Genomic DNA, 24,907 nt, shown 5'->3' with positions numbered 1-24,907 from the left:
ATTTCCTGAGGAGACTGAGGTCCTTTAACATCTGTCGGAAGATGCTGTGAATATTCTACGAGTCTGTGGTGGCCAGTGCTATCATGTTTGCTGTTGTGTGCTGGGGCAGCAGGCTGAGGGTAGCAGACACCAGCAGAATCAACAAACTAATTCGTAAGGCCACTGATGTTGTGGGGATGGATCTGGACTCTCTGACGGTGGTGCCTGAAAAGAGGACGCTGTCCAAGTTGCATGCCATCTTGGACAATGTCTCCCATCCACTACATAATGTACTGGGTGGACACAGGAGTACATTCAGCCAGAGACTCATTCCACCGATGTGCAACACAGAGCGTCATCGGAAGTCATTCCTGCCTGTGGCCATCAAACTTTACAACTTCTCCCTTGGAGGGTCAGACACCCTGAGCCAATAGGCTGGTCCTGGACTAATTTCCATCTGGCATAAACTACATATTATTATTTAATTATTAATGGTTTTATATTGCTATATTTATATTCTATTCTTGGTTGGTGCAACTGTAACGAAACCCAACTTCCCTCGGAATCAATAACGTATGACTATGAATATGACTATTCCTCTCATCATCTTATAAACGTCTATCTAGTCCCACCCCAGACTGCTCCGCTCTGGAGTAAACAATCCAAGTTTGTCTAACCTCTCGTTATAGCTCATGCCCTCCAATCCAGGCAGTATGCTGGTAAACCTCTTCTGCACCTTCCCCAAACTCCGACATCCTTCCGAGAATGGGGACGACCAGAAATGTATGAAACATTCCAGATGTGGTCTAACTAGTTTTATAAAGCTGTGTTACGAACTGTAACGTTTTAGAAACGAACCAGCAGTAACAGAGTTAACACTGGATTGATCTCCTGTGGATTATAGGAAGTGATAGCCACACACATTCGTTGTGGTTCCGTGTACCGATGATCAACTCACTCTTGTGGGCATAGGAGAGTTCCAAGTCTCAGCTGCGACAAACTGAAGCTATCAGCTTTTCCAGTCTCTCTCTCTGTTTAGACCGGCCGACTGCTTGTCTGCAGACCGCTCTCTCTCTCTTATGGTTAAATCCACAGTTAGCGCCGTCAGCCTGTGACTGACGTCATAGTCCCGCCTCCTCACTGCGGCGCTCTTAAAGACACAGTCACAGTCCGACCGCAGGCTCGCAACAGCCGCAACACAACCTCCCGACTTTTCAACTCAGTGCTTCAACTAATAAAGACAACCACGCCATTTGCCTTCTTAACCACCCGATCAATCTGTGCAGTCTCTTTCAGGGACCGATGAACTTGGAGTCTAAATTCCTCTGATCATCAACACTGTTCAGGGTTTTGCATTTAACAGTGTACTGTCTCATACATTCGACCTACCGAGCTGCCAAGATGATCATCACTAATCAAATCTCACTGAGTTTTCTCAGGTCCTGTTGAATTTATTGCCAAGTGCACAAGTACGGGAAGGTACAGGTACAGAGAAACACTGATTTGTGGCAGCATCACAGGCAAGTACATTCAGATAACACACGGAACACAGATTATACGATTCTTTGTCAGTCACAATCTATAAATACGTTTTATGTCATTAACAATATATAAAATACATTGTGTCAGGATCAATATTAAAATGTGAATTTTGTGTCAATAACAGACTTGGAAATGTTGAATTTGGTCAGTGTCTCCATTCCTCCTGCAGTCCACAACCAGCTCCTTTGTATTTGTCACCATGAGGGAGAGGTTGTTTTCTTCACACCACTGTGTCGGGGTGATGACTTCTTCTCTGTAGGCTGCCTCGTTACTATTTGAGATTGGGCCAATCAATGTAGTGTCGTCATCGAATTTGATTAGCAGTTTGGAGCTGTGGGTGGCGACACAGTCATGGGTGCACAGTGAGTAAAGGAAGGGGCCAAGGAGACAACCCTGCACGTATGACTGCTGAGGGTCAGAGAGACAGAGGTGAGGGAGCCCACTCTTACCACCTGCCGGCGATCTGACAGGAAGTCCAGGATCCAGCTACACAAGGCAGGGTGAAGGCCGAGGTCTCTGAGCTTCTTGTCGATACTTCACGCCTTCGTATGGCTACCGCTCTGCCCATGACTGCAAGGAACTGCAGAGAACTTTGGAGAGCGGAGAACATCAGAGAAACAAGCCTCCCCTCCATGGACATTTCCTACACTTTTCCTGCGTCGGAAAAGCAGGCCATGTACTCAAAGAACCTCAGAACCTGGACATTCTTGCTGCAAACCCACTCACCGTGCCAAATTCGTTTAAACCCTCACTAACAGGTTTATTAAATGTGCCCGCTAGGATATTGGATCCCTTTGGGTTCAGGTGTAACCCGTCCTTTTTGTAGCGGTCGTACCTGCCCCGGAAGAGGCCCCAATGATCCAGGAATATGAAGCCCTGCCCCCTACACAAGTCTCTCAGCCACACATTAATACGCCTGATCACGCTATTCTTACATCGCTAGCACGTGGCGCAGGTAGTAATCCTGAGATTACTACCGCAGAAATCCACAGGGGTCTGTGTTGGCAACGTTTCTGTTTACGTTCTATTTCAATGCATCGGGTGACGGTATTGATGGCCCTGTGGCCAAATTTACGAATGAAGTCGAATATTGAAAGGCCTGGATAGAGAGGTCGTGGAGGGCTATAGTGTCTGGATATCACAATGCCATAAATACAACTTACATATACAATGCTCCTGTCTACAACACCAGTCGAGGGTGGGGGCGCGGGGTCTGTGATATAATGCTCCTGTCTACATCAACGCGGGGTTGTCTATGATGTAATGTTCCTGTCTACATCAACAGTGGGGGCGTCATATACAAACGACAGCCCTTGCTCCCCGGCTTGAGATTCTAAATTGGAGAATGGCGCTTTATTCACAAAATCCTCACAGACCACAGTGACTGTAAACTGATCCCAGCAATGGATCCCGCCACTGCAGCCCCACAGTGCACTATGTACTGATTGCAAAGCTACGAAATTGCATGTGAATAGCATCCCCTCCCCCACCTCCACTCTTTCTGTGTCACCAGCAGGCTGGGACATCTCACATCTCGCTGCCTCCACCAGGCCTTTAAACTGTGAACAACTGTGGTCAGGGACTGATCTCTGGGGTACTCCAAACGCTACCCCCTTCCAGTCTGAAAACGACCCACTCATCCAGCCACGCACTACCGGCAGTTTATCGATCTCCAACGGGAAAGCCTAATCACCTGCTCCTGAGATTCAATAACATTACTGACTCTGAATATACCATCAATGCCAGGAGGGACATAATAATCTGCTGTGTACATACATCTGCTGATGCTTCAGGACACATCTTCAGTGATGTTCCTGGAATCATCGGGTGTTTCGGGTCTTTCAACATCATACATCCTCCTCCAGGTGATCCAGCCGGGGCTGATCAGACCCCAGCTTGTGTCCAGATGGCTAGCTACTTATGACTCCATGGCTCCCCTCTTTTGAGCCACAGCCATAGGTCTCTAGTCGCAGCCGTGTAAATAAACTGTGATCGTAGTGGGTGTGTGGCGCATGTTCAGAATGCGAAGGAGACAGACAAACTGAGCCAAGTCACAGACTGATGAAGGGGAGGAATGATCCATTTTCATACAGTGAGAGAAACAGAGAGTTTGATATTGTGCCTGATGCCGACACTGTAGCCAGTCAGAAGATGAACTCTTGCTCCTCCAATTGTTTTGAGTTGTGACAGTGTTTTTATCGGAAGGCACCATGGGGACTAAAATTATCTGAGTTAAAATGTTGTCCTTCACCCACTGACGTGGTTTGTAAACTTTTAACAGTGCAGAAAATTCAAAGGATTTGTGTATAGGAATCTCAAACACAACATCACGTTAGTTCCGCTGTGTCTGTCAGTTCACCAGCGCTTGAATGCCGCCGATCCTTGAATGTGGAGCGGAGATGCTGGAGAAGACAGCGCCCCACTCGCTACAAGGAGAGCCCGATCACGTGTCCATGTCCGTGATCTGATTGGATACGTTGCCATGACGTTGATAGCAGTGTGATGTCATTCACTGGCTCTCATTTTGGGAGGGATTCAGTCGGCCATCGCAGATACACCAACAGCTTCACACTGGGAAGCGGCCGTTCACCTGCTCCGTGTGTGCGAAGAGACTCATTCAGTTAACCCACCTTGTGATGCTCCGGTGAGTTCACAATAAATAGAGGCTACATTTCTGTCCGGAGTGAGCAAAGAGTTTTACTAAACTATCCCAGCTGCTGCAACACCAACAACTTCACATCAGGGAGGAAGTTCAGATCAGCTCTGTGTTAAATGTTTAATCATCACGGTGACTGAAGGCAGCTGCAGGTTCATGAGGGACTGTTACTGTCAGAATCTGCAGTTCTTGTGGCTGCTCATCGCACCCAGGACTGAACCCTGGTCACTGAGCATTGGAGGAGTCCGTTCTGCTGATGTTAGCCTTAAACTAGACTGGTGTTTAATATTCTGGATCTGTGAAAGATAAATCAGTTCTGTATCAAATCCTGTGTCTCAGGTACTTCCTGTCTCTACCACATTCACAATGTACACTACAGAGGTCACTCGGCCCATCTGGTCCCTGCCCATGTTTCTGTTCCATATCAGTATTTTAAAACCAATCCCTGCCCCTCCGCTCTCAATCTCCCTGTGATGACAGGTTGCAACTAGTCACCATTCCGTCGGAGAAGAGATTTCCTTTGAACTTCATAGAATCATATAATCTACAACACATTACAGGCCCTTCGGCCCACAATGTTGTGCCAACTATGTAACCTACTCTGGACTCTGTCTAGAATTACCCTACCTCAGAGACCTCTATTTTTACCGGCTGCATTTAGCAATCTAAGAAACTCTTAAAATACCCTGTTGTGTTCGCCTCCGCCACCGTCACCGGCAGTGCATTCCACACACCACGCTTTGTTTAAAAAACTTAGCTCTGACATCTCCTCTGTACCTACTTCCAAGCACTTTAAAACCACGCCCCCCTCGTGTTAGCCATTTCCGTCCTGGGGAAAAAGCCTCTGGCTATCCACATGATCAATGACTCTCATCATCTTGTACAACTGCATGAATTCCTTTCATGATTTTCTCCAGGCTGAATAAGACAATGAGCTCACTGTGGTTTTGCCGTTCCCCAGGGCTCCGGACTAAGGTGGTTAAACTCCTTCTTCCCTGCTTTTTTTCAACGTTTTGGGCCATTTTCACTCATTTCAAATGACTGTGTCTCAGACAGCTGGGTTGTTGTAATTCGCCTCTAAAGTCTAACAGCAGACTAGTGAGTGAATCTTCGATGGTGCAGAGTCAGAAACCAAAGAGTGGTCAGCCTGAGTCAGGGCCTTGGGGCTCCAGAAAGAGATGGGACCTAGAGTTTACAAGGAGAAGAAAGAAGAGGAGTCAGACTAGCAGGATGTGGATACAAATGAAAGATCATAAACATTTTGAAACTGTTTGATTGAAAAAAAAAGTGGCTAATTTCTGCAAAATACTGGTGGAAATCAACAGATCAGGCAGAATGTGTGGAGAGGAATAAGTAGACAACGTTTAGGACGAGCCCTTTCAGCATGCCTAGACTGTGTACTCCTCTGCTTAGTTGCTGCCTGAACTGCAGAGTTCCTCCAGCACTTTGTGTATATGTGCCTATATCTCCAACAACAGCAGAATCTCTTGTGTTTCATATCTGCATTTGTAAGAAAGTTCTACTTTGGCATTAGACACACGGAAAGTTTGCTGATATTAATTGTATTGTTTCATGGGAGCTGCTTCCTGCGTTAAAAGAGCTGCTGAGTTTTCTACACACAAAAAAAAACTGAGGTATGGACATAGATCCGGTACTTGCAGAAACTTTCAATGGCACCGTGATTACTCAGAAATCTCTGCGTGAACAATTTTCGCTGTCGCTGAAGCATCGATCAAATGCGCAGGCGTCAGGGTTGAGCCGTTCCCGAATATTGCGCATGCGCGCAGTACAGAAAGGCCCTTGCTGAATCGGCTGTGGGTAAGAATATCTCCGGACGTAAGTTTTAAACACCGACTGAGGGTTAATTGCTGTGATCTGCGGACACCGTGGCCCGCAATACCGGGACAGTCCTGTTCTCTTCCCTTTCTCTCAGCCCCACGATCCGTACACGGGCCCCGGGAAGCTTCCGGCTGAAAAGGGAATGTGAGCTAATGTATCCCTCAGACAGAGCTGAGCTCCAGCTATCCAAATGCAAGGATTCGGAACTCGGAGAAAGGGATCAAAATCTTTTACATCAGCTGTTGAGAAAATCACCTTTGTTCTACCTTCAGTCACAAACAAGAGCAAATCTACAGATGCTGGAAATCCAAGCAACACACACAAAATGATGGAGGAATTCAGCATTAATACACTTTTCCATCTATGCTGCGTGGTCTGCTGAGTTCCTCCAGCATTTTGTCTGTGTTGCTTGTTCTACCTCCTCCTGTTCTGAACCTTTCTATCCGAGAGAACATGTTTTGACCCATTCTCTCTGGGTACAGAATGATATCAAACACCTTTGCGCTGAGCAAAGCTTTCACATCACAAATGTGCCAGACTCCAATGAGACAGACTACTGCCCTGCCCTTCATATTGATTGGCATTGCCATCAGTGAGTTCACCACAGTCAGTCACCTGGGGGAGGGTTCTGGGGAAATATTTATGTACAATGCAGAAACTGGTGTTAGCTGTGTGTATTGTGGTGATGCAAAAGTTGCTGGAGAATTTGCAAGTGGGAAGAAGTGGAGTGATATTTGGAAATCTGAGATTTTAAAGCATCATTTAGCAAGAAAATCAAATATAGGCAGTGTGCAAAAGCTCTGGTGGAAAAAAAATCCTTCATTACCGGCTACATAGGTTGTGTGAGAGTGCAGATGAACTTGATCAAACCCAGAGGAGATCAAAGCTCTTAGTAACAATGATTTGCTCGCTTTTGAAATGAATACCTCGCTATATAAAATCCAGTTTACGCATGTTGTTGTCACTGGGTGAAAATTGCACAACGCAAGATTTTTGCACACACTGATCATTACAAATTAGAGGGGACATTGGTGAGAAGGTGGGGAGACCTCCAAGTGTCCCTGATACCCTGACATATCTGAGTCCCTGCAATCCTGCATGTTAGGGAGTTGGAGCTAGAAATGGATGAATTCTGGATCACTCGGGAGTCAGAGCGGATGATAGATATGGCATGAAGAGAGGTGAGTTACACCAAAAGTGCAGGACACAGGAAACTGGGTGAGAGTCAGGAAGGGGAATGAGGTTAAATAACCATCATACATATTTCAGGATTGATTTTTTTTATTGATAGCCAAATGATTCCATTAGTTCGATCCTGTGAATCTAAAGAGATTGCTGTTTCAGAGATTGCTGTGTTTTTACCTTTAAACCTCCTTGGTCTCCCGCAGATAAACAGATTTTGGCCTGCTGCATTCACCAGCAACTTTGATGTGTGTTGCTTGAATTTCCAGCATCTGCAGAATTCCTCGTGTTTGCGTTTGGCATTTCAATCTAACTTTGCTTTCTGATAAGGATTTTTAAAAGTTTTTGGAGAAACAAACTATTCTTTTTTGAAGAAAATACGCTGAACGAGACTTCCAGCCTTATTACACGGGATGCTTTATTTTTTTTCCAAAAATACTTTATTCAGAAATATTACAAAATAAAAATAATTACATACAGGAAAAGAAAACCATTCGTTGACTGTGAGTCCTTATTCAATACAGTTATTAACAATAAAAATTTTGTGTTGACTCTCTGTTCATTTACAAATGCTTTTAAGGCCTACATTAGAGGACAAATTATTTCTTATACAGCAAGTGTTAAGAAAAAAGCTAATAAAGAGAGAATTGAATTAGCTAATCAGTTGAAATAATCAGACCAAGAATATGCCTCGGCTCCAGGTCCTGTTTTATACAAAAGGCGTGTTGAAATTACAACTAATTATGATATTCTTTTAACATAGCCAATTGAAATTCAACTCCTAAAAGATAAAAGTCAATTCTATATTCATGGAGACAAAACAGGTAAACTATTGGCTAACCAATTAAATACCTTTATATCTAAACGGCAAATTAAAGGAATTTGTAATGCTGATGGTGATAAGACAACTGATCATTTAGAAATAAAAGATACCTTTAGAGAATTTTATTCTAACTTTACAGTTCTGACCCTCTTAAAGATAATACTGTAATGATTTTTTTTTTAGACCATTAAACATCCCTGAACTTTCTGCTGATAACCGAAAACAGTTGGATCAACTTATTTCTTATGAGGATTTTACTGAGGCTGTATGTTCATTGCACTCAGGGGAGGATCCAAGTCCTGATGGATTTTCTGGAGAATTTTATAAGGCTTTTTCCTCACTGCTTATACCTCATTTATGTTCAGTCTTTTGGGATTCTTTTAAGCTGGGTAGACTGCCACAATCTTTTTATGAAGCCTCTCTTTTGCTTATTCTTAAAAAGAATAAGAACCCAACTGAATGCTCTTCATATAGACCAAACTCTCTACTTAATGTTGATACTAAAATTCTATCCAAAATTCTGGCTCGTAGGATTGAAAATATTTTACCAGCTATTATATCACCTGAGTTACAGAGAAAGGTTGAACAAGTTGGGTCTTTATTCTCTGGAACGTAAAAGGTTGAGGGGGGACTTGATAGAGGTACGGTATTTAAAATTATGAGAAGGATAGATAGAGTTGACGTTGATAGGCTTTTTCCATTGAGAGTGGGGGAGATTCAAACAAGAGGACATGAGTTGAGATTTAAAGTGCAAAAGTTTAGGGGTAACAAGAGGGGGAACTTCTTTACTCAGAGAGTTGTAGCTGCCTGGAACAAGCTGCCAGCAGAAGTGGTTGAGGCAGGTTTGATGTCGTTTAAAGTTAAATTGGACAGCTATAGGGACTGGAAAGGAATGGAAGGTTATGGGCTGAGTGCAGGTTGGTGGGACTAGGTGAGAGTAAGAGTTCGGCATGGACTAAAAGGGCCAAGATGGCCTGATTCCGTGCTGTAATGGTTATATGGTTATATCTGATGATCAGACTGGATTGATTAAAAATCGGTACTCCCATTTTAATATTCGTCATTTACCTAATGTTATCTATTCTCCTTATAAGGAGATATTGGAATGCGTGATATCTTTAGACACTGAGAAGGTTTTTGATCGGGTTCAATGGAATTATTTATTTGAAACCTTAGAAAATTTTAACTTGGGGCCCGATTTCACTCAATGGATTAAATTACTTTACTTATCTCCCTCTGCTCGGGTTCTTACTAATTTTCAGAATTCTAAACCATTTAAACTCCAATGTGGAACCAGACCGGCTTTAGAACCCTTAGCTATTGCTTTTTGAGAATCTGGTGATATCACTGGTATTTTAAGAAGTACTACCCATAAAGTTTTTCCCCATGTGGATGACCTATTGATTTTTATTTCTAATGTTGAGACTTTGTTACCTTCTGTGCTTTCTTTACTCTCCTGTTTCAGCCAGTTTTCAGGATATAAATTGCATTTACATAAGAGTGAACTTTTCCCTTTGAATAATTTGGTATCTATTAACACTAACCTTCCTTTTAAAATTGTAAGAAATCAATTTGCCTATCTGGGTGTAACAATTACTAAGAATTATAAACACATATTCAAAGGAAATTTTCTTACCCTGCTGAATTATGTAAAAAGGGCACTATCAAATTGGTCGCCCCTCTTGTTATCATTGATTGGCCAAATTAATTCTATTAAAATGAATATCTTGCCTATATTCATTTATCTTTTTCAGGCCTTACCCATTTTTATTCCTGAGACCTTTTTTGACTCTCTTGATTCTACTCTGTCTCCTTATATATGGAAAAACAAACATTCTCAACTAAATAAAGTTCACCTTCAAAAAGCTAAAAAGAATGGAGGTTTAGCTTCACCGAATTTTAGGTTTTATTATACGTCAACATTTAGTGCCGAGATCCTCTCTTTGGAATGAGAGGAGATGGGATATAGTCAGAGAAAAGAGGTGAGGGGTGGGGATGGGGCAAGAGCTGGGGAGTGAGAGGTGGATCCAGGTGCGGGGGAGGTGGGAAGGTGGAAACAGTGACAGGGGTGGGAGGTGAGTGTTTGGGGCAACACAGGGCTGCAGAAGATGGAAATTAATTCCATAGAGGATTAACAAAGAGGTTAGAGAGTATTTGCTGTAGAGAGTGCAATGAAGATTCACCAGACTGATCCCTGGAATGGTGGGGTCATCATATGAAGAACGATCAAATATGATAACCCTTTCATTTAGAGCAGGGGTCCCCAACCTTTTTAGCAACGCAGACCGGCAGACCGGTTTATTATTGGCAATATTCTTGTGGACCGGCCAACCCGGGGTGGGGGGGTGTAGGGTTGCCAACGGACAAGATTAGCAGTCAAATACATGGTGTTTACCCTGTGAAGGACTACAATGACCATGAAGCCTTGAGCGGGCACCAGTGTGCATGCGTGACCTGCACATTTTTTTCTACAAATCGTTTTTGGCAATTCTGCTCGGGGGAGGGGTGTTAATCACGACTGGAATATAGGTGATAAGTGGCTAATACACTCAATTTCATTTCTAAAAGGGTTTATCTAACGAATTTAATATTAAACACACAGTGCATATTTTCCTCGCATGAATATAGTGATAAGTCAATTATCAGGGGAGGACAGGGGAGCTTGAAGTAAGTGTTGAACAAACTTCCAGTAGAAGTGGTAGAGGCAGGTTTGATAATTATCATTTAAAGAAAAATTGGATAGGTATATGGACAGGAAAGGAATGGAGGGTTATGGGCTGAGTGCAGGTCAGTGGGACTAGGTGAGAGTAGCATTCGGCATGGACTAGAAGGGCAGAGATGGCCTCTTTCTGTGCTGTAATTGTTATATGGTTATATGGTTATATAAATCACTTAGAACTCAATAGCATCATAACATTTTAAGTAACATTTCGATATTAAGCACACAGCGCATATTAGTCATAGTCATACTTTAATCCCGGGGGAAATTGGTTTTCGTTACAGTTGCTCCATAAATAATAAATAGTAATAGAACCATAAATAGTTAAACAGTAATATGTAAATTATGCCAGTAAATTATGAAATAAGTCCAGGACCAGCCTATCGGCTCAGGGTGTCTGACCCTCCAAGGGAGGAGTTGTAAAGTTTGATGGCCACAGGCAGGAATGACTTCCTATGACGCTCTGTGCTGCATCTCGGTGGAATGAGTCTCTGGCTGAATGTACTCCTGTGCCCACCCAGTACATTATGTAGTGGATGGGAGACATGGACCAAGATGGCATGCAACTTAGACAGCATCCTCTTTTCAGACACCACCATCAGAGAGTCCAGTTCCATTCCTACAACACCACTGGCCTTACGAATGAGTTTGTTGATTCTGTTGGTGTCTGCTACCCTCAGCCTGCTGCCCCAGCACACAACAGCAAACATGATAGCACTGGCCACCACAGACTTGTAGAACATACTCAGTATCGTCCAGCAGATGTTAAAGGACCTCAGTCTCCTCAGGAAATAGAGACGGCTCTGACCCTTCTTGTAGACAGCCTCCGTGTTCTTTGACCAGTCCAGTTTATTGTTAGTTCGTATCCCCAGGTATTTGTAATCCTCCACCATGTCCACACTGACCCCCTGGATGGAAACAGGGGTCACTGGTACCTTAGCTCTCCTCAGGTTTACCACCAGCTCCTTAATCTTTTTCACATTAAGCTGCAGATAATTCTGCTCACACCATGTGACAAAGTTTCCTACCGTAGCCCTGTACTCAGCCTCTTCTCCCTTGCTGATGCATCCAACTATGGCAGAGTCATCCGAAAACTTCTGAAGATGACAAGACTCTGTGCAGTAGTTGAAGTCTGAGATGTAAGTTTTGAAGAGAAAAGGAGACAAGACAGTCCCCCGTGGAGCCCCAGTGCTGCTGATCACTCTGTCGGACACACAGTGTTGCAAGCACACGTACTGTGTTCTGCCAGTCAGGTAATCAAGAATCCATGACACCAGGGAAGCATCCACCTGCATCGCTGTCAGCTTCTCCCCCAGCAGAGCAGGGCAGATGCTGTTGTATGCACTGGAGAAGTCAAAAAACATGACCCTCACAGTGCTCGCTGGCTTGTCCAGGTGGGCGCAGACATGGTTCAGCAGGAAGACGATGGTATCCTCAACTCCTGATCGGGGCTGGTAGGCGAACTGGAGGGGGTCTAAGTGTGGCCTGACCATAGGCCGGAGCAGCTCCAGAACAAGTCTCTCCAGGGTCTTCATGATGTGGGAGGTCAATGCCACCGGTCTGTAGTCATTGAGGCCGCTGGGGCGTGGCGTCTTTGGCACAGGGACGAGGCAGGACGTCCTCCACAGTACAGGAACCCCCCGGAGCCTCAGGCTCATGTTGAATACATGGCGAAGTACTCCACATAGCTGAGGGGCACAGGCTTTGAGCACCCTGGTACTGACACCATCCGGTTCTGCAGCCTTGCTTGGGTTGAGATGTTTCAGCTGTCTTCTCACCTGTTCAGCTGTGAAGCCCACCATGGTGGTTTTGTGTGGGGAAGGGGTATAGTCATGAGAGCAGGGTGGGGGACTGTGAGGAGGGGTAGGAGGGGAAAGTGGAATATGTGTTGGTTGGGGGCCGACAACAGATGGCTCATGTTGGGGATGGGCAGGGATCACAATGTCAAATCTGTTAAAGAAGAGTTTAAGTTCATTGGCCCTGTCCACACTGCCTTCCACTCCTCTGTTGCTAGTTTGCCGGAACCCAGTGATGGTCCTCATCCCCCTCCAGACCTCTCTCATGTTGTTCCTCTTATGAACATATAAAATCATTGCAACACACCAATATCACTGAATCAGTGGGAGCCCTGGGCTTGTTTCCCTGCAACAAGACGGTGCCATTGAGGGGTGATGGGAGACAGTGATACTCGAAGGGAGTTCCTTATGTCCAGTCTATTCTGCAATTTAGTTTTCATTACATTCATTGCAGAGATATGTTGCAAATGGAATCAATGTTTTCAGTGCTTTCTTGGCTATCAGGATATTCAGCCTTGACTTTGATCCAGAATGCTGGCAGAGGTGTTATGTCAAACATACTTTTCAGCTCGCCGTCCTTTGCAAGCTCGAAGAGTTGATCTCCTTCCCGCGCTGACATGGTTGACGTGAGGGTAATAACCTCGCGTGCGTTCAAGTTCAACAGCGGGCGTGACAGGGAATGCAGCTGACTCATATTGCCAAATCATGTTGTTTCCTCGCGGCCCGGTAGCACATGCTTTGCAGCCCAGTACTGGTCCCCGGCCCGGTGGTTGGGGACTGCTGATTTAGAGAATGGAGGACTGAGAGGTGAACACATTGAAATGCACAGCATCATCACAGACGTCCCACCTCTGCTGGAAGTTCCGGGAGTCTCCCGCATATTGATAGTGGCTCTCTGATGCCCAGAAATTATATACAATATCCTGGAAATTAATTTTATTGAGAGGGAGAGCGAGCATCCTGATTGGTCTCTCTTCATGCTAAGAGTGGTGGAAACAATATGATATGGCGATATGAGCCCGCTGCACCTTTCCTCATTCCCTGTCACGCCCACTGTTGAACTCGAACGCATGCGAGGTCATTACCCGCGCGTCATCCATGTCAGCGCGGGAAGATCAACTCCTCGAGCTTGCAAATGACGGCGGGCTGAAAAGTATGTTTGACGTAACATCTTTGCTGGCATTCTGGATCAAAGTCAAGGCTGAATATCCTGAGATAGCCACGAAAGCACTGAAAACATTGCTTCCATTTCCAACATATCTCTGTGAAGCAGGGTTTTCTGCAATGAAAACAAAATTGCAGAATAGACTGGACATAAGGAACTCCCTTCGAGTATCACGCTCTTCCATCACCCCTCGATGGGACCGTCTTGTTGCAGGGAAACAAGCCCAGGGCTCCCACTGATTCAGTGATATTGGTGTGTTGCAATGATTTTATATGTTCACACGAGGAAAATATGCGCTGTTTAATATCCAAACGTTACTTAAAATGTTATGATGCTATTGACTTATAATTGATTTATCACTCTATTAATGTGAGGAAAATATGCGCTGTGTATTTAATATTAAATTCGTTAGATAACCCCTTTTAGAAACGAAATTGAGTGTATTAGCCACTTATAAGTGACTTATGGTTGACTTATCACCAATATTCCGGTCGTGATTAACACCACATCCCCTCCCCAGTCGGCCGGTCCACAAGAATATTGTCAATATTAAACCAGTCTGCGGTACAGAAAAGGTTGGGGACCCCTGTTAAGTAGACCTATCAGTTTTCTCTGTGGATGGGCTTTACAGTCGACCTCAAAAATAATGACAATGTTGCTCACTGCACTGTTTGCAACAGTGACTTTTCTATTGCCCATGGTGGGCCAAAATGTGAAAGACATGTTGAGGTGAGTTTAACAGGTGTCATTTGTTCATTAGCATAGCCAACGTTATTTAAACTACACAAACATGAGGAAATCTGCAGATGCTGGAATTTCAAGCAACACACACAGGCTGGCTGCTGAGGAGCTACGCTATTGATGTCCTACGTGATGAGGCCGAACTCCTTGTAGACTTGCTTAAAGTTGTAATAGAATAAACATAATAATATAATATAAGTACATATTTTAATGTCACATTTTCTGCATATACCCAACTTGGTTTACAGATTAGACGAGATGATTAAACACAGTAGTACATAAACCCTTGGAGATCGACGGGGGGCGGGGGGGGGGGACGGAGTAGATATGGGGTTGCAGGGGGCGGGGATGCTACCTCCCTGAAATGAGTTTTGCAGGGTGGGATGTCTGCCATTATCGGTTGAACCAGGGATCCCAGTCTCTGAGAAAGGGGGTGGACTGTCTGGGACTGAGATGAGGGGAAATGTCTCCACTCCGAGGGTGGTGAATGTCTGTAAATCCCCACCACAGAGGGCGGTGAAGACTCAGTGATCGTCCTCACATAAAACAGAGGCTGGCAGATGTGTGGAGACCGGAGGGATTGAGGAAATGAAGATCGGGCAGAAACATGTGGCTGAGAGGGGAGAGCAGTCGCCATCTTGTTGATAGTTAGAGGGGCTGAATGAGCTGTTTCTCACTTGGTGTTTCAGTGTTCCAGTCCAGTGAGGCCGGAGGAATGTAAATAGAAATGAGTGTTTATAAACACAGACTGATTTGAATGAAACCTGCACATTTCCTGTTTGGGTCTGAATTGAGTGATTTGATCAGACTAGACGCAACTTCATTGTCATTGTGGCGACTACAGATACAAAGCCAATGAAACGCAGCTGGCGTCTGTACTGGGGTCAGGACTATCACGTGACGGTTCTGCCCATTTACCTGGTCGGAAGGCGCGTCACCTGCCAATCAAGGTTTGACCCCACCCCGCCCATCAATGCGCACCTCACCATTGGCCCCTTTAATTAGCCTTGTACTTGGCCTCGGGCAATTGGCCTTTGTAATCAGCTTAACTCTGCTGGCACCGAGCCATTGGCTTCCCTGTGAATCACCTGGGCTGGACCTTCCAGTCCTATAAAGGAGCCCACGTGTGCGTGACCCTCTCTCTTTTTTGCTGCCTCCGAGGGACCACCCTGCTGTTTGTGAGTTGTGCTTTGAATAGGGTTGGGAGTGTGGATATTGTCCCTAAGCAGAAGAGATGTGCCTGCACAGAGTCAAGGGTGGTTGTGTGTGTGTGTACTTTGTCCCCACGCGATTTAATGTGATTTATTGCTGATCCGACTACTGTAAATTGTGCGCGTGTTGCTTCTGTTGCCATTTTCCCCCGTTTGCCTTCTGTAAATAAAATCCTTCACTACCCAGACTGTGAGCCCAGAACCCTTGACTTTGAGACCTGCAGAATCTGTTTCCTGACTTACAACAATTGACGCTGCGTGGGGAAAGTGTTCTGGAACGGGCAAAAAAGCCAGTACAGGCACCGAGCATAGGATTCCCGGGTGGACCGACGAGAGAGGGATTTGAGCGCTGGCGGACCACTGTAAACCGGTTGACTGGTCCGAGCAGTGGGACCCACGTCGCGAGCACCTGCCCGCTGGGCTGCTCCGGCTGTGGGATGAGGGGGTGGGGGGGGAGGCAACATGAACCTCTCTCTTCGAGACGCGAGCGCCCTGGGGAGCCTCTCTGACCAAGAACGCATCAACAACGCCCTATGGGTGCCGAAGCCGGAGATCAGGGAAGGCTGTACCCTGTGGGATCGGTTGGTGACCGCTGTGAGGGTCCGGTACCCCACCCTCCTGGAGTGGGATCTACACCGGCGCCCGCAATGGGGTACGGTCAGTGAGGGTACCCGGGCTGTTAAAGAGTGTGCGCTGGTCAACGGCATCTACCAGGGAGCCTGCGACTGTAATTTTTTAGCAAACACCCGGGTGACCGGTGCCCTAACAGGATACTGGTCACCACCGCGCACCCCGATTTAAATCAGTGATACTGCCCCTCATGGCACCAGCTAACGGGAGGACCGTGCGGGATGCCATCACCGTCCTGGAAGGGCTTGAATAGATGCAGCGGGGGGCACCCACCCTGGTCCGTAGGGCAGAGGCAAGGGCTGGAGATACAACCCCTCCCCGTTTTACGCGCAGGCAGCTGTACATGGACATGGATCCCCAACCCTGACCTCTACACCCTGTGGAAGGAGCTTTGTGGCGGTAGGGTGGTGGGCAACTGGTCGATTGCACCCATTCTCGTTATCATCGCTGTGTGTATATTATGTTGTGTCTGCCCAATTATTAAGAGCACGTCTGCCTATCTTTAGTCACAAAAAGCGTTAACCTTAGAAATAGTTAGTGTAAGACTTCCATTAAGATATATTCCTTTCCTTTTCACTGTGGTAACGCTTGGTGAGTGGCGTGGCTACCGAGGGGTGGACTGTACTGGAGGGGTCGTGACTGTCACGTGACAGCACTGCCCACTCCTGGTCAGAAGACACGCCCCCTGCCAATCAAGGATTGACCCCTCCTCGCCCATCACTGCGCACCTAACCACTGGCCTCTTTAGTTAGCCTTGGATATGGCCTCGGGTAATTGGCTTTTGTAATCAGCTTTAGGGTACGTCCACACTACGCCAGATAATTTTGAAAACGAAGCTTTTTCTCTTCGTTTTGCCCTCCCGTCCACACTGAGCCGGCGTTTTCAGCCCCCGAAAACGGAAATTTTCGAAAACACTCTCCAGAGTGAATAAATCTGAAAACGCTTAATATCTGGCGTAGTGTGTACGGGGTAAACGGAGAGATTTAAAAACGTTGTCGTGACAACACCACAATAACAATGCTTTTTTCTGCTTCTGCTTGGTACTGCGCAAGCTGTTATAACGCGCAGTCGGTGTGAACGGCGTGAGAGCTAAATTGTAAAGTGAGGTTTTTTGACTATTTAAAAACGCTGTCATGACGTGCTGGAACAGATGTTCGTTGTTTTCTTGAACGCCACCACCTGACAACTTCAGAACAGACGGACGAGACTGAAGCCATAAGGGTTAGAAATGTACTCACCAAATACTTTGACCCATAACTTACTGAATAAATACGTATTCTCACTTCGCCCTGTTTTCTGTCCTTGCTTGTATGAAGGTAGTTTACCTATTTATGCAAGTACTTCTCTGACAATAAATGTGTAACAGTCTAATGTAACATTGTATGGAAATAACGCTGATGCAGACGTTTTATACATTTAACAAGGTGCTTTATTAATGCAACAGCGTTAGTCAGTTTTTCAATGTTCGTCGTCAGCTGGGTCATACTGTCCGTGAACTCCCTGCTGATTGCCTCCATTCGCTCCAGTATTTGTTTTTTTTAATAAGTTTTAAGTCCTGCGCGAGAGCCAAGAGCAATTCCTTTCAAGTTTCTCTAGTCTGTAACTGGACAAACACGCACTAAGTACACCGTTTCCTCTTCGCTTGTTTTCTGTGTGTCCTGTGCATGCCCAGTAGGAGGAGATTCGCCCAAATATCCGTCTAATGTGGAAGGAGATATTTTCAAAAACGCTTAGTGTGGACGCCTGTCGTTTTTACTCGAAACCGGCGTTTTCAAAATTATCCGGCGTAGTGTGGACGTAGCCTAACTCTGCCGGCACCGAGCCGTTAGCGTTCCTGTGAATTACCTGGGCCGGGCACTTCAGCCTTCCTGCATTAAAAGGGCGCCCCGTGTGCTGGACGCTCTCTTTGCCATTTCTGAGGGACCACTCTGCTTCATTTTAGGCTGAGAACCTTGGAACAGCGCTGGAGAAAATTGTTGGTAGGCTGTGCATTGAATAGGGTCGGTGATTGTCCCTGATAGCATTGAGCCGTGCCTGTACAGTGAAGGGGCATCGTATTGACTTTTCCCTTGCATATGTATGTACTTTATTCCCAGGTTCGTTTTTTTAATTCTCTGCGTGTGTCTCTGCCGATCCGACTTTATCCACGACTGCTGTAAATTGTGTGCGTGTTGCTCCTGTTGCCTTTGAGACCTGAAGAATCCGTTTCCTCGCTTGTATTTCTTTCTTCCATGTGGTGGTCCAAGAGGCTCCTAAATATTCTGTAAATAAACTGCTTTACCCACTCAAGCCTACGTGTGTCCTCATTTAAAAACAAACATAGCCTGCAAGAAGTACGAGGCAGAAAGAAGAAATATACCCCACAGCCTGCCTGCGAGTAACGGAATTCTATTCTTTATTTGTTGTTAGTCTCCCCAAAGGGAGGTGCACCGTTCCCAGAGGCACTGCAATACCGGGTCGATGCTCGGAGTGGACGGAGCAAGCCCCTATTCCATCTCCCTGTTCCAAAAATCAATTTAATATATGGTCCCCAGATAAGGGACGTATCAGATATTAAACTGATAAGAACAGATTTTTTTTTATTTCACAATATACTTTATTCAAAAATAAATATGTACAATAAACCATTCAATAACTTTTCATCCTTTACATACGTTTCCATTATACTCAGTAAAATACCTGTGTTTATAGCCACCCGCGTGGCACTACAGTAGTTCAGCTTAGCATCTCATTGTTGAGGGGTATACTCCCCACCCACCGACCCCTCCCACTCCCACGGGTGGAGAAACCTATACTGTGGTCCTTCCCCACCGGGCCCTTGCGGTGGCTGCACCAAGTTTCAGTGCGTCCCTCAGCACGTACTCCTGCAGCCGAGAGTGTGCCAGTCGGCAGCATTCTCCCACGGACATCTCCATGTGCTGGTAGATCATCAAGTTTCGGGCCGACCAAAGAGCGTCTTTCACCGAGTTGATGATCTGCCAGCAGCATCGGATGTTGGTCTCCGTGTGCGTCCCCGGGAACAGCCCGTAGATCAGAGAGTCCTCTGTCACGCAGCTGCTGGGGATGAAACGTGACACTAGCCCGTCCATCCTCCTCCACACCCTCTTTGCGAACTGGCGGTGTGCAAAGAGGTGGGTCACAGACTCCTCCTCACTGCAGTCCTCCCGTGGGCAGTGGGGTGCGGAGATGATGTTCCGGGCGTACAGGAGGGCTCTGACTGGGAGGGCCCCTCTCACCGCCAGCCAGGCGAGGTCTTGGTGCCTGTTGGTGAGATCTGGCGATGAGGCATTTTGCCAGATGAACTGGACAGTCTGCTCAGGGAACCACCCCACTGTGACCATCACGTCCTTCTCCTGCAGTGCCTGCAGGACACTTCGTGCCGACCACTGCCTGATGGCCTTGTGGTCAAAGGCGTTCTCCTGGAAGAACTTTGCTACGTGGGACAGGTATGCCGGCAACGACCAGCTGACTGGGGCGTTGCGCGGGAGTGGGGCCAGACCCATCCTTCGTAGCCAGGGCGACAAGTGGAACCTGGGCACATAGTGGTACTTGGTGCCCACATACCTGGGCTCTACACACAACCTGATGCAGCCACATACGAAGCTGGCCATCAGGGTGAGGGCGACATTGGGGACGTTCTTGCCCCCGTTGTCCAGGGACTTGTGCATAGCGGTCCGTCTCACCCGCTCCATCTTGGATCCCCAGACGAATCTGAAGACAGCTCGGGTGATTTCCGAGCTGTAGGAGCGGGGGACGGGCCAGACCTGCGCCAAGTACAGCAGCCCTGAGAGCACCTCACACCTGATGACCAGGTTCTTGCCCGTTATCGACAGGGAGCGCCCTCCCCACAGTCCCAGTTTCTGTTTCACCTTGGCAGTCCGCTCCTGCCAGTTCTTGTTGCACGCCTCAGCCCCTCCGAACCAGATCCCCAACACCTTCACGTGGTCAGACCTGATGGTGAAGGGGACGCTGGATCGGTCGGGCCAGTTGCCAAAGAGCATGGCTTCGCTCTTTGTGCGGTTGACCCTGGCTCCCGACGCTAGCTCGAACTGTTCGCAGGTGCCAATCAACCTGCGAACTGACCTCGGATCAGAGCAGAAGACGGTGACGTCGTCCATGTACAGGGAGGTTTTCACTTGGGTCCCTCCACTGCCTGGCAGCGTCACCCCTCTTATGCCCCGATCCCTCCTGATGGCTTCCACAAAGGGTTCTATGCAGCAGACAAACAAGACAGGGGAGAGGGGGCAGCCTTGCCTGACTCCAGACCTGATGGGGAAGCTGTCCGTTTCCCACCTGTTGACCTGGACTGCACTACGGATGTCTGTGTAGAGCAGTCTGATCCAATTCCGGATTCCCTCCCCAAATCCCATTTTGGAGAGCACGTCCGCCATGTACGTGTGCGATATCCTGTCGAAGGCTTTCTCCTGGTCCAAGCTGACCAGGCAGGCGTCCACCCCCCTGTCCTGCACGTAGGCGATGGTGTCCCTCAGCAGCGCGAGGCTGTCTGAGATCTTCCTGCCCGGTACAGCACAGGTTTGGTCCGGGTGGATCACCTGTCCCAGAGCAGACTTGACCCTGTTGGCGATAGCCTTGGACAGGATCTTGTAGTCCACATTCAGGAGAGAGATGGGTCTCCAATTCCTAATGTCCTCCCTTTCCCCCTTCTGCTTGTAGATGAGGGTGATGATGCCCTTCCTCATGGACATACTGCCGGCCAGAAGCATAGCATTGTACACTTCCAGCAGGTCTGGGCCCATCTAGTTCCACAGCGCCGAGTACAACTCAGCTGGTAAGCCGTCGCTTCCGGGAGTCTTACCCGACCCAAAGGAACGGATGGAGCCTGTCAGCTCGTCCAGGGTCAGTGGCTGATCCAGACTCTCCCGCTTGCCGTCGTCTAAGACCTGCGTGATAGACGACAGGAAGTTGCGGGAGGCTGTGGATTCTGTGGCCTTTTCCTCGTACAGACCGGCATAGAAGGACTTGCAGATCCTCAGTATGTCGGTCTGCGAGGACGCGACTGAGCCGTCCTCTTCCTTAAGGTTGTGGATCACAGAGCTCCCCCTGTGCACCTTTTGGAAGAAGAAGCGTGAGCACGTCTCGTCCTGCTCCACGGTTTGGACCCTTGATCGGAAGATGATCTTGGAGGATTCAGCGGCGAGGTGCTGGGCTTGCTGGCCCTTCACCTCTCGCAGTTCCTCCCTGACATCCACCCCCTTCGACTGCAGAAGGAGAAGTTGCTGCAACTCTGTCTGGAGTTTACGCAGTTCCCTCTGCTCCTGCCTTGCCTTCTGAATACCCTTGCGGATGAAGAACCTCTTAATGTTCTCCTTGGTGGCTTCCCACCAGTGAACCGGGGAATCAAAGAAGGCTTTCAAGGTTCTCCAACCTGTGTACTCCCTCTCTAGTTCCTCGATGTTCTCTGGGGTCAGCAGCTTTACGTTCAGCTTCCACGTCCCCCTGCCTGCCTTCTGGTCCTCCCGTAAGTGACAGGTGGCTCTCAGAAGGCAGTGGTCAGAGAAGAACACCGGCGTGACGTCGGTGGACCTGACCGTGAGGGACTCAGACAGGAAGAGGAAGTCGATCCGGGAGCGGGCTGAGCCGTCCGATCGTGTCCAGGTGGCTTGCGGCTGTGCTCCACCTGTGGGGGTGCCAAAGGCGTCGCGCAGCTTGGCTGTCTTCACCATTTCCCTCAGGAGTCTAGAGGTACTGTCTAGCCTGCCGTCGGCACTGCCGGGTCCTCCAGCCGCATCAATGGTGCAATTGAAGTCTCCGGCCAGAGCGACTGGCTGGGTCGTCACCAGCAGCTGTGGGAGCTGCTCGAAGACGGCCAGCCGCTTGCTCCGCACGGGGGAGGCGTACATGTTGATCAGCCTGAGCAGAGTGCCCCGGTATTTGACGTCTGCTACCAGGAGGCGCCCCGCAACCACCTCTTTAACTTGGGTGATTGAGAAGTTGCCTCCCCGCAGCAGAATCCCCAGGCCGGAAGCGCGACAATCGTTGCCCCCCGACCACACCATCCTGAGCCTTCATCCCCACCGCCTTTGTGAAGTTTTCCACCTCCTGTGGGCTCAGGTACTGCTGGTAGTACTCCTCCGTGTGTGGCCGTTCTGGTTCTGGGTCTGGGCCCGGGGGGTTGCTGACTTCCTGGGCTGCTTCCCCTTCCGGCTGCTGGGTGCCAGCCGTGGCTCTGCTCCCGGGTTCCCGGAGCTCTGTGCGTCTGCTGCTCTCCGCCTCCTGTACTTGGGGGGTGGCCAGCAGACTTTCTCCCCTCTCTCTCCTCCTCTCCATCTGTTCTGCCAGCCGCTTCTTCCGCCGGGGCTGCTGGCCTCCCCCAACTCCTTCCTCCTCTGAAGAGGACAGGGTACCAGGGGCTGTGTGGTTCCCTGCCCTTTTCTGGTGTTGCTCTGCCTTCTGTCGCTTGGCCGCCGCCTTTTGGGTCTTTTTTCGTTTCACGACCTTCCATTCGGTTTCCGCCTCAGCTCTCCCCTCCTCCATGGACTCCTGCTCGTCGTTTGCCTGGTCCTGGAGGGTCTGCAGTGGGGTGGCAGGTCTTGGGGTGCTTGCACCTTCCTCCCTGGTCTCGTCATCCGTCCTGTCGGGTGCCTCATCTGCAGCGCTGGCGGGTACGTCCGCATCAGCCTGGGCCCTTTCAGGGCCAGCACCTCCCCTGGTCGCCTGTGCGTAGGTGCCCCCACGCTTCGGGCAGGCTCTGTACAGGTGGCCAGCCTGTCCGCAGAGGTTGCAGGCCTTGGCCTGCGTGCAGTCTTTGGTCAGGTGGCCTTCCATTTTACAGTTCTTGCACATCACCACCCTGCACTGGGCTGCGATGTGCCCTTCCTTGCTGCAGTTTCGGCACACCCTGGGTTGTCCCGCGTACACCATGTACCCTCGGTTCCCTCCGATGGCGAAGACGGAGGGGGGGGTGGATGATGCCGCCGTTGGAATCCAACCTCAGCTTCACCTTCACCTGCCGTTTGCTGGTCCAGATTCCCAGTCCGTCCTTCACGTCGGCTGGTGCTCCTATGCTCTCCACATACCGAGCGAGGAACGTAAGGACATCTACCACTGGCACGTGCGGGTTGAACATGTGCACCGTGATTGTCCTTTCCTGTTGCGTAGCCGTTGCAAAGAGGGGCTGTGCTTTCAGCAGCGACAGCGGCGCCTCTGTCCCCTTCAGCTGAAGCTGCTGGTACAGCTTCTGCCACCCTGCAGCCTGCCGGAAAGTGACATCGAAGAAGCCTGCGAAGTCCTGGACGCAGTAGATGTCATCGGGCATAAATCCGCAGCAATCCAGCAAGACCTTCCGGATGAAGGTCTCTCGGGTGAAGCCGGTGCCCCCGTTCCGGTCTCGCACTGTCAGCTTGACAGTGTTCTTGATACCCTGGCCTCGAGCTGATGTACTGCTCGCTGCTGCCATCTTCTTCTTCACTGCTGTCGTCGCTGGTATGGGGTGTTAGATTGGAGGCCAATCAGCATTAGGATCCACCCCTGTGTCAGCGCGAACTCTCCTCCGCCTTCTGGTCTGATAAGAACAGATACTAAACTTGATCTTAGCCAAGAGGCCGAGAAGCGATACCCACAACTGTCCGGACCTTTTCGGATCCTGCTAGTCTTCCCTCTATTAAGTTGGACCGACTGTCTACAGGGCACCGATTTATCCTACTTCTCTCCAACGTTTGAAGTAGATTTGGTGTAATTTCTCTCAATCTTTGACATAAGTTGTATTTTTCTCTCTTGTCGCGAAATCTCTCTCGGAATACAGCTGATCGTGTAAAATAGCTGATATTGCACCAACCAAATGAGAGAGGCGGCCCTGGTTTGTATGAATACTCTTCCTCTCAGCTGATAGTCCTGTCGAACTGTTCCACCCGCCCTCTCTAGCGTCTGATGTCAGTGCAAGCGTGATGACGTTTACGGAAGGCGTTGCAGCGAGAGAAGCAAAGTTTGGGCCGGGTCGTTCGGCGGGCCCGGTGGGGCAGGTGACTGGGGAGGGGGGACCTCCGGAAACGGGAGGAGTGTGGATAGGAACATCGGATGGAAGCGATGGCTGGGGTTGTAAATGGGGGAAGTGAGGCCGTTTGATGACGGACGATGGGTAGTTGGGGGGAGAGGGACGGGGTAGAGTCGGACGAAAGGGAGGGGGTAGTGTTGCAACTTTGACAATATTTAAATGTGAGCTGGCATGTGGCAAATAACGGCATAGCAGTCAATGGATTATTTCCACAGGGAAAAAAAATCTAACCGTCCAGCTGGACTTCAGCTTTTTGACCAGAGCTGGTTCCGTTAAGAAATTGGTGATAATCGGGAGAATGTGGGTACACTGCTTTCCTGATATCCCAAGGTCTTTCTGCCATATGCCACAAGCCAAATACTGGAGATATTTATGAATATTCCGCATTTGCCTAAATTAGTGCAGCTCCATCCAGCATTTAACAACGTTCTCCAACCTATGGCTTACTACATCTCCAAGGAGAGAAAAAGGTGGAAATCTGAGGAAAAGAGGCATAAAATACCGAAAAGGATTCGGTGGTAATGCAGCATTCTGTAGAGAATGATTCAGATGTGATGTGATTCTTAATCATGGCAGAGATCTTTCATCAGTTCTAAGGAAGAGCCATTAACCT

General features: G+C 48.2%; 1 non-coding gene and 1 pseudogene across 1 annotated transcript; both read right to left on the bottom strand.

The window, feature by feature from the left end:
- Positions 1-18,702: 18,702 nt before the first annotated feature.
- Positions 18,703-18,895, bottom strand: LOC140208883 (U2 spliceosomal RNA). The gene has a single exon (XR_011888970.1). It is a non-coding gene; the product is annotated as a U2 spliceosomal RNA (small nuclear RNA).
- Positions 18,896-23,728: 4,833 nt separating this feature from the next.
- Positions 23,729-23,857, bottom strand: LOC140208808 (U2 spliceosomal RNA; annotated as a pseudogene).
- Between the last annotated feature and the right edge of the window lie 1,050 nt (positions 23,858-24,907).

Source organism: Mobula birostris, chromosome 13 (assembly GCF_030028105.1).
Source record: "Mobula birostris isolate sMobBir1 chromosome 13, sMobBir1.hap1, whole genome shotgun sequence".
Classification (NCBI taxonomy): Eukaryota; Metazoa; Chordata; class Chondrichthyes; order Myliobatiformes; family Myliobatidae; genus Mobula; species Mobula birostris.
Note: the sequence above shows the minus strand (reverse complement) of the source record. Positions and strands in the feature narration are given on the sequence as shown.